This window comes from Somniosus microcephalus, chromosome 9 (genome assembly GCF_052327205.1).
Source record: "Somniosus microcephalus isolate GS21.2 chromosome 9, FLI_Smic_1.0, whole genome shotgun sequence".
NCBI lineage: Eukaryota > Metazoa > Chordata > Chondrichthyes > Squaliformes > Somniosidae > Somniosus > Somniosus microcephalus.
The window spans coordinates 103,349,355-103,363,965 of NC_140995.1; the positions used below are offsets into that span (position 1 = coordinate 103,349,355).

General features: G+C 44.4%; 1 protein-coding gene across 3 annotated transcripts in view; it reads right to left on the reverse strand.

Annotated features, from left to right (window-relative positions):
• dtnba (dystrobrevin, beta a) overlaps nucleotides 1-14,611 on the reverse strand; it is a 694,100-nt gene that overhangs the window by 677,453 nt on the left and 2,036 nt on the right. The window lies entirely within an intron of this gene.

Sequence of the window (14,611 nt, forward strand, 5' to 3'; positions counted from 1 at the left end):
GCTTCTCTTATCAGTTAAAGATTTGATCTAGTCTCCCTCTTCAATACATGGAACCAGAGCCTTTGATAGGCTCCCTTTTTCTTTGCTGGAACACACTTGATTTGATTTGTATCTTTTCCATCTCCTGTTTAAATACTTCCTACTGCTGACTTACAATTTCATTTATGTTTCCTTCCATTTAATCTGGGCAAGGTCCCTTTTTAGTCTTATTATGACTGACCTTTGTCCTCGTCTTTTTCTTTTTTTTTTATTCCTATGCTGAATCTATCTGTATTGTGCTCCCAAATGTTCCACTACTTTTAACCCACCTTCCTGTTCTGCTTCATCACCCAGTACTAGTACAAACGGTGCATCTTTCATTATTGAAGCAACATATTGACACAAATAAAAGTTCTCAACACACTGCAAAAAAAGCATCACCTTTCTCATACAATTCTCAGTCTATGCACCCTTGCTACCAATTTACCAATCAGTGGAAAGAAGCTTTCATTATTTTCCCTTCCAAAATCTTACAGAATTCTGAAAGCCTTTTATTAGGTGTCCTCTGTACCAGTGAAAAAAGTCTAAATGTTTTGAGCCTTTTTACATAACTAGAACTTCTCATTCCTGGTTTCAGTCTAATAAAGCTTTGCTGTAGCCTTTCCACAAGCTCCCCATCATTAGGGCCATGGTGACACATTTGTCAAATCCCCCACCATCAACATCCTGGGGATCATCATTTACCAGAAACTTAACTGGACCAGCCACACAAATATTGTGCCTAAGAGAGGTCAGAGGCTGGGTATTCTGCGGTGAGTGACTCACTTCCGTCTCCCCAAAGCTTTCCCACCATCTACAAGGCACAAGTCAGGCGTGCGATGGAATACTCTCCACTTGCCTGAATGAGTGCAGCTCCAACAACATTCAAGAAACTCGACACCATCCAGGACAAAGCAGCCCACTTGATCGGCACCCCATCCACCACTTTTAAAGATTCACTCCCTTCACCACCGGCGCACCATGGCTGCAGTGTGTGCCATCTACAAGACGTTCTGTAGCAATTCGCCAAGGCTTCTTCGACAGCACCTCCCAAACCCGCGACCTCTACCACCTAGCAGGAGAAGGGCAGCAGATGCATGGGAACACCACCACCTCCAAGTTCCCCTCCAAATCACACACCATCCTGACTTGGAAATATATCGTCGATCCTTCATCATTGCTGGGTCAAAATCTTGGAACTCCCTACTTAACAGCACTGTGGGAGTACCATCACCACACGGACTGCAGCGGTTCAAGAAGGCAGCTCACCCCCACCTTCGAGGGCAATTAGGGATGGGCAATAAATGCTGGCCTTGCCAGCGATGCCCAATGGTTAAAAAAAAGTTCTGTAACTGTGACCGAACCAATGTTCTGCAGAAAGCCCAGAATCCTATTTGCTCTTTTAATGGTCTCTTTACCTGCACTCTCACCTTTAAAAGATCTATGCATCTGCACCCTTAGATCTCTTTGCTTCTCCACTCTATTTAATACCATTGTTATGATTGTATGCATGAGTTTTCTAAATGTTGCCACATAACCGTTTGTATTGTAAGGTTTTCACATCCTGGTGATCAATGTCATAACATCCTGTTTTTAACAACAGTTTCAACATGTGTCACAAGTGCTGTTTTGAGACTCTTGTTTCCTACTCTTTGCAAGTGGACAGCAACTCAAAAATCATTTGAAGAAATTTTAAGAAAACACCTAGACTAGAATTAGGAACTGTTCCTGCACCAGTAATCTAAAGTTACTTGTTAAAGTTTGCAATCTTCTAATTTAGCAGCATTTCTGCAATTTTTTTTTGCCAGGTTTCTGATCCGATCTTTTGTTCCTGATAGGAATGAATAATGCAGTCCTAGCAACAGCCTGCTAAATAGAAATTACATGTAATTATATGTAATTTTTAAAAAATTATCTATACAGACACAAAACATATTTAATTACAAGCACAAGGTCGCTACTTTGCATGTGGGCAGGCTGAGCAGACAGCAGCTGCAGATACCCACCCACATGCAGCTTGACCCACTTTGGAAGCAGTACATGGTTGTACAGTAAAAGGCAGGCTAGTGAGCTTTACACTCTAACTGACCCACAGACAGGACTCAGGAGACACGACTGTCTAGGGAATTCATTTTTTTTTATTTATCTTTTTTTAAATTGCCTCCTTTATATTTCAATTCAATTTGCGTTATACGGACGTTCAGTCAATGTAACTCTTCCAGGAGATCACCAGGTTTATCTTATTTTTCTGTAACTGGCCGATTTGCGAGCAGGTTATTTCCATAGAGATACATGGGTAGATTTTGCCAGCGATGTACAGCTGGAGGACACAGTACATACAAACACACATGTGACCGCACACATGATTTACTACAATGATTTGGGGATTAACAGGGAAATAGTGATATAGACATTTGCAAGTCTTATTTAAATCACATTATTAAAATGTTCCATGCCAAATCTCATGACTTCTGGCGAGGCTGTCTGTTCATCTTGCTTATATTAAATGCCGCAACAAAGTTCTGGGAGATGGCCTGCTCAAGGATACTTCTTAAAAGATTACAGTTAGAGTTTCTGGGAAACTCTTTTTTTGCAATTACATTTTGCTCTATATGCATTAGCTAGCCTGTGGCCTATGTATCATTCTTGACTTTGTGCTTCCCCTCCCCCAATACTTTTCTTCATTATTCTTTGATGTTGCTGCCATTCAAATTGCACCATTCAAAGTGGCGAGGATGGAAATTCCTTTGGGGAGACCCAAACTGTTGTCTGATTTAGATGAAGACAACAAATTTGAGGGAACGACAAATACAGGGACAATTGACACCCGAGGCATTTTGGCCTTCCCATCACTCACATTTAGAAATTCCTACACACAAATCTAGACTTGTCTTCACAGCCTCCATTTCACAAGACCGGCCATCACAAATAACATTTGGAGCAGGACAGAAGTTAAAGTCACCACAGTGTCGAACTTACATGCTACAAAATCCTTCCAAGCCACTGCAGGAGTCATCTGCCACATCAGACAGTCTGCATTGAAGACATGCATCAAGCAAGTGACAACATCTTCAAAACTATCCTTGTGGAAAGAAAACATGATGAGTTGGGGAGGATAGCAGGGTTTCCCCATGTGCAGGGTGTTGCAGGCACCCTGTGGGCATCAGAACTGCTCAAATAAACACTATAATCTAAATAAACAGAAATGGCTTGCACTCAATTAATATTCAGGTGATATTTGATCACAGAAACATCATTGTACATGTGAATGGCCATTATTCAAGAAACTGCCATGAAACATTTTTGTGTGGCAGTCTACAGTGCCCAAATTTTTTGGAAGGAGGAGAAGAAGCACTGCGGGATAGCTAATAGGAGTCAAGGACTAACCTTTGACCCGATGGAGAATCACCACCACCCCCGCCACCCCCCCCCACCAACTCCCACCAACAGCAGAGCAGAGCCTTGAGCCACAAGACCAAGCATTCCCTCGGCCGGCATTCCCATCTGCAAGTAGAGTGTGCCATTCAGCTTTGACAAAGTGAAAGATTGCGTGCAAAAGAGCAATGGGTGTGTGCAATGCTTTAAATGAATATGTCAGAGTTTCCAACTTGCATTTGTTGCACCTTTCCCAACTTGCACGGTTGATGGGTCCCATAAGAATTGTATGCAGAAGTGACCAGCACACTTATTTATGCCATGAAACTAGTGAACACTTAAAAGGGGTTGGGCTAATCTAAACAAACAGTCAGCATGGATCTGTAAAGGACACCAACGCTTGGCTAACTTCATTTAATTTGAGAAAAATCACAGTTTAGATATTGGATACATGGATTTTCAGAAGGTGTTTGAATTTTATGATCTTTTATTACCATATACTATGTAAATCCATAGATTAATAAAAATGTATCTTTTAATAAGAAAGGAATAGAAGGCTATGCTGATAGGGTTAGATGAAGAGGGGTAGAAGGAGGCGTGTGTGGAGCATAAACCCTGGCATGGACCAGCTGGGCCAAATGGCCTGTTTCTGTGCTGTACATTCTATGTAATATTGTGCATTATCATGGATTACCACAAAGGAAGCAAGGTAGTTGACTGAAACAGAAAGTATCAATGCCAAGAATTCATTTCTCTCACATTAACTAGAGTTGGATGAACATACAATAACAACCAGTTGAATTGTGAGGCCGACGACAAACACTGTCAGAAGACTGCCAATTGTGGACTCGAGAACATTGGTCTGTATTAGATAACCTAAAACCCTTCACAGGGCTGCAACCTTCTCACACTCATGGTGCTCTTTACTTTACTGTATATCTACGAGACAAGCCCTTCAATCAACTGGAAAACAAATGAAAATGTTTGTAATCAGAATTTATAACGCACATGATGTCAAATTACAGAACCTTCAAAACTGAGATTTATGATGCAGAGTGAGAAAATCACTACCAAATTGAAATAAATGGGGCTCTGTTTATATATATTTTTAAAGAGAGAATGAGATGCAGGAATAGGTCACATTTTTAACCAAAATGAGCAAGTCTCACTCCAATTTAGTGAGCGTTGATAGGACTGAATCATCCATTAAGTACTAAACAGTCACAAAGTGAATTTGTGCTGTTGATGCAGCTTGCTGCCCTTGTGAACTGATGACATAACTGGCTGTGATTAGAAATGTTCTCACTACATACAGCAAGCATGGGGCAACACCTTCAATGTTTTGCTGGCATCACTAATTTTGAAGCAACACCCTTTTACATCAGGTTGAAATGACTACATAGTGACATTAGGGAGTCAAAATTACTCTGTTATAGCTTGTACACACATTAATTGTGCACCTAGGTAGTAATGTTATGTGTTATCTGCTCAATCATACCCTCACCTTCACCTTTGATGCCCTTACCCCCATTAAAACTATTAAACTTGCTCACCTTGATCGTCTCCCATCTCCACTCCCATAAGTCCAAGGGACGCAGACTTGAACATTTATGATGGACAATTGGTTTAGTCACTCATCGCCAGATCTAGCTGGACCTCAAAGCACTATTGGGTCCTGTTTTCCTCTGCTGAAACTGCTCTTTATTCTAGGATAACCCCAAGCTTATGTCAAGGGGTACAGTAGCATAGTGATTATGTTACTGAGCTAGTAATCCAGAGGCCTGGACTAATGATCCAGAGACATGAGTTCAAATCCCACCATGGCAGTTGGGGAATTTAAATTCAGTTAATTAAATACATCTGGAATTTTTTTAAATAGTATCAGTAAAGGTGACCACGAAACTCCTAGATTTTCGTAAAAACCCATCTGGTTCACTAATGTCCTTTAGGGAAGGAAATCTGCCATCCTTACCTGGTCTGGCCTATATGTAACTCCAGACCCACAGCAATGTGGTTGACTCTTAACTGCCCTCTGTGGTTCAAGAAAGCGGCTCACCACCGCCTTCTCAAGGGCAATAAATGCCAGCCTTGCCAGCAACGCCCATATCCCATGAACGAACTTTTAAAAAGGCTTTTCTGCTCCATTACAAACCGTCTTCTTAAACCCCTCTCCCTCACTTCCAACAGGTGTGAGGAACTCATGGGCTTTTTTGTCACTAAGATTCAGACATCCATTAAGCTGCCTCTGCTGCTTCCCTCCCTTCCCCATGTCCACCAAGCCAAACTTCTCCCAAGGTTCCCCCTCTGTCCTAGCCCTGAACTTGCACCTTTTCTAGTTTCTCGCCTATCTCCCCGATTGCCCTCTCCGAGTTCATCTTATCCACAAAACCTACCTCCTGCTCCCTCAACCCTATTCCCACTAAACTGCTGACCACCCAACTTCCCTTCCTGACCCCCATGTTAACTGATATTGTTAACGGTTGACTGCCCTCAGGTTCTGTCCCCCTCCCCTTTAAATCTGCTGTCATCACCCCTCTCGTCAAAAAATCCACTCTTGACCCCTCTGTCCTTGCAAATTACCGTCCCATCACCAACCTTCCTTTCCTCTCCAAAGTCCTTGAACATGTGGTCACCTCCCAAATCCGTAGCCATCATTCCCGCAAGTCCATGTTTGAATCCCTCCAATCAGGTTTCTGCACCTGCCACTGTACCAAAACTGCCCTTATCAAAGTCAAAAATGACATCCTCTGCGACTGTAACTATGGTAAACCATCCCTCCTTGTCCTTTCTGCAGCTTTTGACATGGATAACCACACCATCCTCTTCCAATGCCTCTCCTCCATTGTCAAGCTGGGGGTGGATTGCCCTCACTTGGTTCCATTCCTATCTATCCAGTCATAGCCAGAGAATCACCTGCAATGGCTTCTCTTCCCACATCATTTCCTCTGGATTTCCCCCATCGGTCTATTCTTAAATGTCAGCTGTGGCTCAGTTGGTAGCACCCTCACCTCAGAGTCAGAAAGTTGTGGGTTCAAGTCCCACTCCAGAGACTTGAGCACAAAAATCTAGGCTGACACTCCAGTGCCGTACTGAGGGAGTGCTGCACTGTTGGAGGTGCCGTCTTTCGGATGAGACGTAAAACCGAGGCCCCGTCTGGTCTCTCAGGGGGACGTAAAAGATCTCATGGCACTATTTTGAAGAAGAGCAGGGGAGTTATCCCAGTGTCCTGGCCAATATTTATTCCTCAATCAACATCACTAAAATACACATTGGCCCAGAAATTTGGGTCCCAACGCACGGGGTACTCACGCGTAGGCCCAACAAAAGTGCCGGTTTCGTGCATGCGCGGGAAACCGGCACTTCCGTTCCCCTGAAAGAAGGGGTTAAGAGGTGGAACACGTGCGCAGGAGAGGCAGCGCATGCGCATCAAACTTACGTTTTTTTTTCCAGGTTTCTCCGGGAGGGTAAGTCTCCAGAAGTTAGACATGTAAAAAGCAGTCACAAGGCCTGCTTTTTACAAGGTAAGTGGTGAATTAATTAAAATTAAAACATTTTTTCCACAGGTTTATTATTTTTAAATACTTTAAAGAAAGGTAAGTTTATTTTTAGCCCCGTTAGAAAATGTAATTAATTTTTTCAAAAATTTAAATTATTGTTTAAAATAGTTATTTCATGTAATTTATAGTTTATTTTAAAAATGTGATGTTTTTAAAAAAAATTATTTGAGGTTTTAGTGATGTTTTGGGGCTTATAGTATTTATAGGTTTGACAGCTCTTCCCGTCAAACTTATGAATGAAGCATTCCCTGCTACCATTGGCTCCCCATGGCCCACGTGATCCCAGGGGACGCATCGAACTAACTGCGCCCCTGGGATACGCAAGCACTGCGCGCCAGCAGTTGGAGGAGGACCAGGATCGGAATCCCACGCGGGCCTACAGCTCAACGGCCGGCGCACTAGTATGTGCAGGTCAGGGGCTTGCACCCGCGGGAAGCCCCCGACCCGAATTTCTGGGCCATTATCTGGTCATTATCACATTTGCTGTTTGTGGGAGCTTGCTGTGCGCAAATTGGCTGCCGCGTTTCCCACATTACATTCAAAAATTACTTCTTTGGGCTGTAATGCATCTTGGGACGTCCGGTGGCCGTGAAAGGCGCTATATAAATGCAAGTCTTTCTTTTTTTCTTCTTGGCCCCCTCCTATTTCTTATTTACCTGCTTCCCCTCAGCAACATCATCTGAAAACAACGTAATGTACACTCTCCCTAGCCACTGGCTGAGACTGTCACAGGCTGTTCGCAATCTTTACATCCTATTTGACCATGACCGGAGCTTCCGACCCCATATCCTCTCCATCACCAAGACTGCCTACTTCCACCCCTGTAACATTGCCCAACTCCGCCCTTACCCGAGCTCATCTGCTGCCAGAACCCTCATCCATGCATTTTTTTTTACTTCTAGACTTGACTATTCCAATGCTCTCCTAGCCGGCCCCCCGTCTTCCACCCGACTTAAACTTCAGCTCATCCAAAACTCTGCCCCCCGTATCCTAACTCACACCACATCCCGTTCACCCATCACCCCTGTGCTTGCTGACCAACATTGGCTCCCTGTCCAACAATGCCTAAAATTCTCACCCTTGTGTTCAAATCCCTCCATGGCCTCGCCCCTCCCTAACTCTGTAACCTCTTTCAGTCCTACAACCCTTCGAGAACTCGGTGTTCCTCCAATTCTAGCCTCTTGCACATCAGAGTTTCTTCGCTCCACCATTAGCAGCCATGCCTTCAGCAGCCTAGGTCCTAAGCTTTTTTTTTAAAATTCATTCATGGGATATAGACATCACCGGCAAAGCCAGCATTTATTGCCTATTCCTAATTGCCCTCGTGGTGGTGGTGAGCCGCCTTCTTGAATACAACCGAGTGGTTTGCTAGGCCCTCTCAGAGGGCAGTTAAGAGTCAACCACAGCTGTGGGTCTGGAGTCACATATAGGCCAGACCAGGTAAGGAAGGCAGACTTCCTTCCCTGAAGGACATTAGTGAACCAGATGGGTTTTTACGACAATCTGGTAGTTTCATGGTCACCATTACTGATACTAGCTCTGAAATCCCCTCCTTAAACCTCTCCGTCTCTCTCTCCTCTTTTAAGATGTTGCTTAAAACCTACCTCTTTGACCAAGCTTTTGGTCACCTCTCCGAATATCTCATGTGGCTCAGTGACAAATGTTGTTTGATAACGCTCCAGTGAAGTGCCTTGCAACATTTTACTACGGTGAAAGGTGCTATATAAATGCAAGTTGCTGTTGTTGTCAGCACTAATGGAACAATCACAAACTTTAGCCCACATCCCTAAAATTGTTGATGGAAGCAAAGCACATCAATACATTCATCTGGGGAAAAAACTCTACCCCAAGTCACGTACAATTGCACTTTCAAAATCCCAACTGCCTGGTCTTTGGCCTTCCGTTTACCACAATATACTTCGGCAGCTGTTGATCTGCTTAACCACTCCTTCAGCTCCACCTTGGATGCCCTTGTCCCCAGTACCCCAAGGGGTGCAGATTTCAGCATATCTGACACACAACTTGTTCAGCCATCCTTCACCAGATCTGGCTGGGCCACATCAAGTGCTATAGGACCTTACTCACTCTCCTCTGCCAAAACCACCCACTAGTGCAGGATCATCTAGAAGAGCAAAAATAATCCCCGACTTCTTTTCTCCACGACCAAGCGTCTCCTTATAACCCTCACCCCTGCCCCTCCACCCTCACCTCCAACAAGTGCAAGCAGCTCATGGACTTCTTTGTCAATAAGGTTCAAATCATCCATTCAGCTGCTCTGCACCTTCCCTTCGCCTTTTGCCCCAAGTCAAACCTACACTAAGCTTCCCCCTACCATAGCTCTGATCCTGTGTCTTTCTCTAGTTTCTCTCTTCATTCACTCTCCAATCTAAACTTGGCCAGGAGAGCCAGCACCTGCTCCCTTGACCCCATTCCCACTGAACCGCTGATGACCAACATTGCTTTCTGGCACTATCCTAGCTGACATTATAAATGGTTGCCTCTCCTCAGGTACTGTTAGTCTTCCTATCAGAACTGCCATCATCCCTCTTCTCAAAAAATTCCAACCTCAAACCCTTTACCCTAGCAAACTACTGAACCATCTCCAAACTCTATGAATGTGTTGTTGCCTCCCAGTGTCTATCTTACCCACAACTCCATGTATGAATTGGGTTTCCACCCCTGCCACAGCATAGACAGAGTATTTCCAGCAATGGTTTCTCTTCCTAAACCACATTGCTATCACTGGAGTCCTCCATGGATCTATCCTTTCTCCCCTGCTCTTTCACATCTACATTTTACCTCTTGGCTACATCATCCAAAGACATGGAGTCAATTTTCACATGTACACTAATGACACCCAGCTCTGCTCTCCACAATCTCTCCCGATCCCTTCCATTGTCTCTGTTGTCAGACTGCCTGTCCAACATCCAATTTTGGATGAGCCACAATTTTCTCCAGTTAAACATTGGGAAGACTCTAGCCATTTTCTTCAGCACCCACCATAAACTCCATACCCTTGCCACCGATTCCAACCCACTTCCCAGCCACTGTCTCGGTTATAATCAGGCTGTTCACAACCTCAGCATCCTACTTAACCCCAAGCTGTGCTTCTGGCCCCATAAAGACCACCTACTTCCATAACTGCCTCATCCTATCTTCTGCTGAAACTCTCATCCATGCCTTGGTCATCTTTCTAGATTCAACTACTCCAATAAACTCCTCGACGGCCTCCTATTTTTCACTTTGTAAACATCAACTCATCCAAAGCTCTGCTGCCCATGTCCTATCCTGCACCGCCATCACTCTTGTCCCTGCTGACCCTCATTGGCTCCTGGCCCCCTCCAATGCCTCCAATCATGGCCTTACTCCTATCTCTGTAACCCCCCTCCAGCCCTACAACCCCTCCACAACTCTGTTCTTCCAACTTTGGCCTCGTACGTTCCCCATCCCTTTGCCCCACCAATGGCAACTCCTCCATAAAACCTGATCTTTGATGATGCTTTTGGTTACTCCTCCTAACATCTTCTTTGGCTTGGCTTCCATTTTTGTCTGACTACGCCTCTGAAGCACCTTGAGGCATTTTTCGATGCTGAAGGCTCTTCACCAGAAATACAAGTTTTTTGTTGTTGACCCAGAATCATTTATTTTTCTGACTCGTAAAGCAACAATTAGCTAGATTTGTACAACTGCACTTACGGTGCCCACATAAAAGCTGCCATTCAAGCAGCACAGGGGCCCAGAGATCCAGAGGCAGAGCACAGAGCAAAGCCAGTGACACAGAAAGGAACATTTCAACTGTTCTAGCACATGCAGCGCAGCAGCGTGGAAGCAGCTTCAAGTATTACTTTGCTGGACATGTGAAGGAAATGGATCAGAGGCCATAGATAGGGCAACTAGTACTTGCTACTATCTCAGACAATGTTTCTACCATAAGCAACAGAGCCATCTCAACTTCTGAGTGAGGAGGGCATGTCTGACCAATGAAGTTGTGGCTCAGTGGTAGCATTCTCACTTCTGAATCAGAAGGACATGGGTTCAAGCCCCACTCCCAAGATGAGCACGTAATCTAGTCTGATCCTTCAGTGCAGTACTGAGGGAGTGTTGCACTGTCGGGGGTGTCACCCAACATCACAAACAGATGATCTGATCATTTATCTCATTGCGCAAATTGGCTGCCACGTTTTCTACATTACAACAGTGATTATACTTCAAAAGTATTTAATTGGTTATAAACCATTTTAAGACACCCTGAGGTCATGAAATATATGCAAGTTCTTTTTTTGGCCAGGACACCAGGGAGAACTCCCTTGCTCTTTGAAATAATGCCATAGAATCTTTAATGTGCACCTGAGACAGCAGCCAGGGCCTCGGTTTAACCTCTCATCCAAAAGACGGCACCTCCAATAGTGCAGCACTCACTGAGTACTACACTGAAATGCCAGCCTAGAATGTGCGCTCAAATCTCTGGAGTGGGACTGTCATAAAAGCCCAACTGGTTCACTGATACCCTTCAGCAAGGGTGCCTGCCATCACTATCTGGGCTGGCCCATGTGTGGTTTCAGTTCCACACTAGGTGGTTGACTCTTAATGCCATCTGAAGCAAGCCACCCATTCTAAACAATTGCTATGAAGTTCAGTGATGAGATGTAAATTGAACAGACCTATCAGCAACAATCCAGACATCAGGATAAGACTAAGGCAACCTTAGCCCAATTGGCCCTGCAAAGTCCTCCTCACTAATGTCGGGAACCAGTCGGACAAGAGTGACGCTGGGAAGTCACAACATTAACTCCAGACACCATAAAGTCCCATAGCTTCAGGTCAAACAAAGTCAAGGAAACCTCTTGCTGATCACTATCTACTGCCCCCACTTCAACTGACAAATCCGTACTCTTCCATGTTGACCATTACTTGGAGGAAGCTCTGAGGGAAGCAAGGGCACAGTATTTACTCTGGGTAGGGGACTTCAATGCCAACCACTGAGTGGTTCTTTAGTACCACCATTGACCAATCCACAAAGGATATAGTTGCCAGACTGGACCTGCATCACGTAGTGAAAGAACCAACACGAGGAAGTAACTTGCTTTACCCTGTCCTCACCAACCCATCTGTCATGCACATGTATGTCCTTGACGAAGAGGCCAACGCATCGTCCTTGTGAAGACAAAATCTCACCTCCACCATGAGGACATCCTCGATTGTGTAGTGTGGCATGTCCACCATATTAAGTGGGATGGATTAAGGACAGATCTAGCAGCCCAAAACTGGGCACCCATGCGGTGTTTTAAGCCATCAGCAATATGCCACCACAATCTCGATCACTACCAAGTAGCCCCCACTCCATAATCACTACCAAGTTAAGACACTAACCCTGGTTCAATGTGGTGTAGAATGGCATGCCAGGAGCAGCACCAGAAGTAGTACGATAGTAAAGCTACTATGCAGGGATATCTGCATGTCACACAGCAGTAGGAGGGTAATGACAGCTAAGCAGCCCCACAGCCAAAAGATCAGAGGAAGGCTCTGTAGCCCTACCACTTTCAGTTGCAAATGATGGTGGGCAACGAGGCAACTAACAGGAGGAGGTGACTCCATGTGCATCCCCATCTAGAACCAGAGTGGAGCCCAATAAGTGAGCGCAAGGGACAAGGCTGGCGTGTTTGCAAATGCCTTCAGCCAAAAGGTGTTGAGTGGATAATCTTATTCCGCCTTCTCCTGAGGTCCCTACCATCATAGATGCCAGTGCCTAGCCAATTCAGTTCACTCCACGTGGCGTTAAGTGACTGAGCGCACTGGATGCGACAAAGGCCCTAACAACATTCTCGCTGAAGTCCTGTGCACCAGACCTAAGCTGTTCCAGTATAGCTATGACATTGGCATCTATCCAACAGTATGGAAGACTCTCAGGTATATTTCATGCATAAAAAACAGGATAAATCTAACTTGGCCAATTATTGTTATATCAACCTCCTCCCAATTGTCAGTAAAGTGTTGGAAGGAGTCGTCAATAGCACCATCGAGCAAAACCAACTTGCCAATTAGCTGCTTGCTGACATGCAGTTCAAATTCCAGCAGAACTACTTGGCTCCAGACCGCATCACAGCCTTGATCCAGACATAGGTCAAGAACCGAATGCCAGAGTACATGTAGCTGCCCTTGACATCAAAGTAGCATTCAACTGGGTATGGCAAAGTGTCCTAGCAAAATTAAGGTCAATGGGGATCAAAAGGACTGGCGTTATACCCAAAGCAAAAGTAAATAGCTGTGGATGTCAGAGGCCAGCTATCACAGTTCCAGTACATCACTGCACGAATTCCTTAGGGAAGTGTCTTTGGCCAAACCATTTTTAGCTACTTCATCAATGGCCTTACCTCCGTCAAAAGGTCAGGAGTGGCAACTGGGGAGTGGCAATAAATGTGACTTTGCCAGCATCGCCCACAGCCCAAGGGCCAAAAAATGTGTTTTGCTAGTTATAATACTCTATCATTGCAGGTGCATTCTGATTGGCTTCTCAGCTGTGGATGAATTATAATTCATGGGGTACAGTTGCATCGTGGTTATGTTACTGGGCTAGTAATCCAGAGGCCTGAACTAATGATCCAGAGACACGAGTTCAAATCCCACCACGGCAGCTGGGGAATTTAAATTCAGTTAATTAAATAAATCTGGAATAAAAAGCTAATATCAGTGATGGTGAAACTCCTGGATTGTTGTAAAAGCCCATCTGATTCCCTAATGTCCTTCAGGGAAGGAAATCTGCCGTCTTTACCTGGTCTGGCCTATTTGTGAATCCAGACCCACAGCAATGTGGTTGACTCTTAACTGCCCTCTGAAATGGCCTAGCAAGCCACTCAGTTGTATTCAAGAAGGCAGCTCACCTTCTCGAGGGCAATTAGGGATGGGCAATAAATGCTGACCTTGGTGGCAACGTCCACATCCCGCAAATGAATATTATAAAAATCCAATAATCTGATTTTAAGGTTCATGTAACAAACATAAATCACTCAATCTCTACTTTTATGGCTTAATCTGCACCAATCAACTGGATTACTACTTTGTAAATACATCTAGTATCCTTACACAAACTGAGGCTTTCAACAATGACAATGAATTATCAGTGTTCTTTCATAGGCAGGAGTTTATGTCCAGGTCTTTTGCAGAAGTGAACAAATCCCTGAAATTCACCAGTGATGAGGCAGTTTATTCTTGCAGTCTAGGAGTTAGCAAGACCTTTCAGTTAAACGTAAAATTTTTTAGTAAGTGGTTAATGAACAATCAGCAGAAATCGAAGACTGAATTATGGCTTTAAACTTAGCCATTATTGTATGACACACATGATCAAGGCTTGATCCAAGTTCAGTGTGTGGACATTTCGCACTGGACTGCAAATGCAGTAAATGTAATCCACTATACATCAGCAAATACATAAATGGAGTTCTATCACGTTAATGTGCATCACTTTCCTTGCCTGAAGCATATGCACTTCTGCACACCTCTGAAAGCCAATACCACAGACACAGAACGAAGATGCCAGTGCAGTGCTCACACCACCACAATACTTTTCCAGTTAATAAACCTAGCCCAGAGGGAGTTTTCACAGTGGAATACTGGGAACAGGACTAACATTACAGGCCAGCCTACATCATAGCAACTCTGGTATA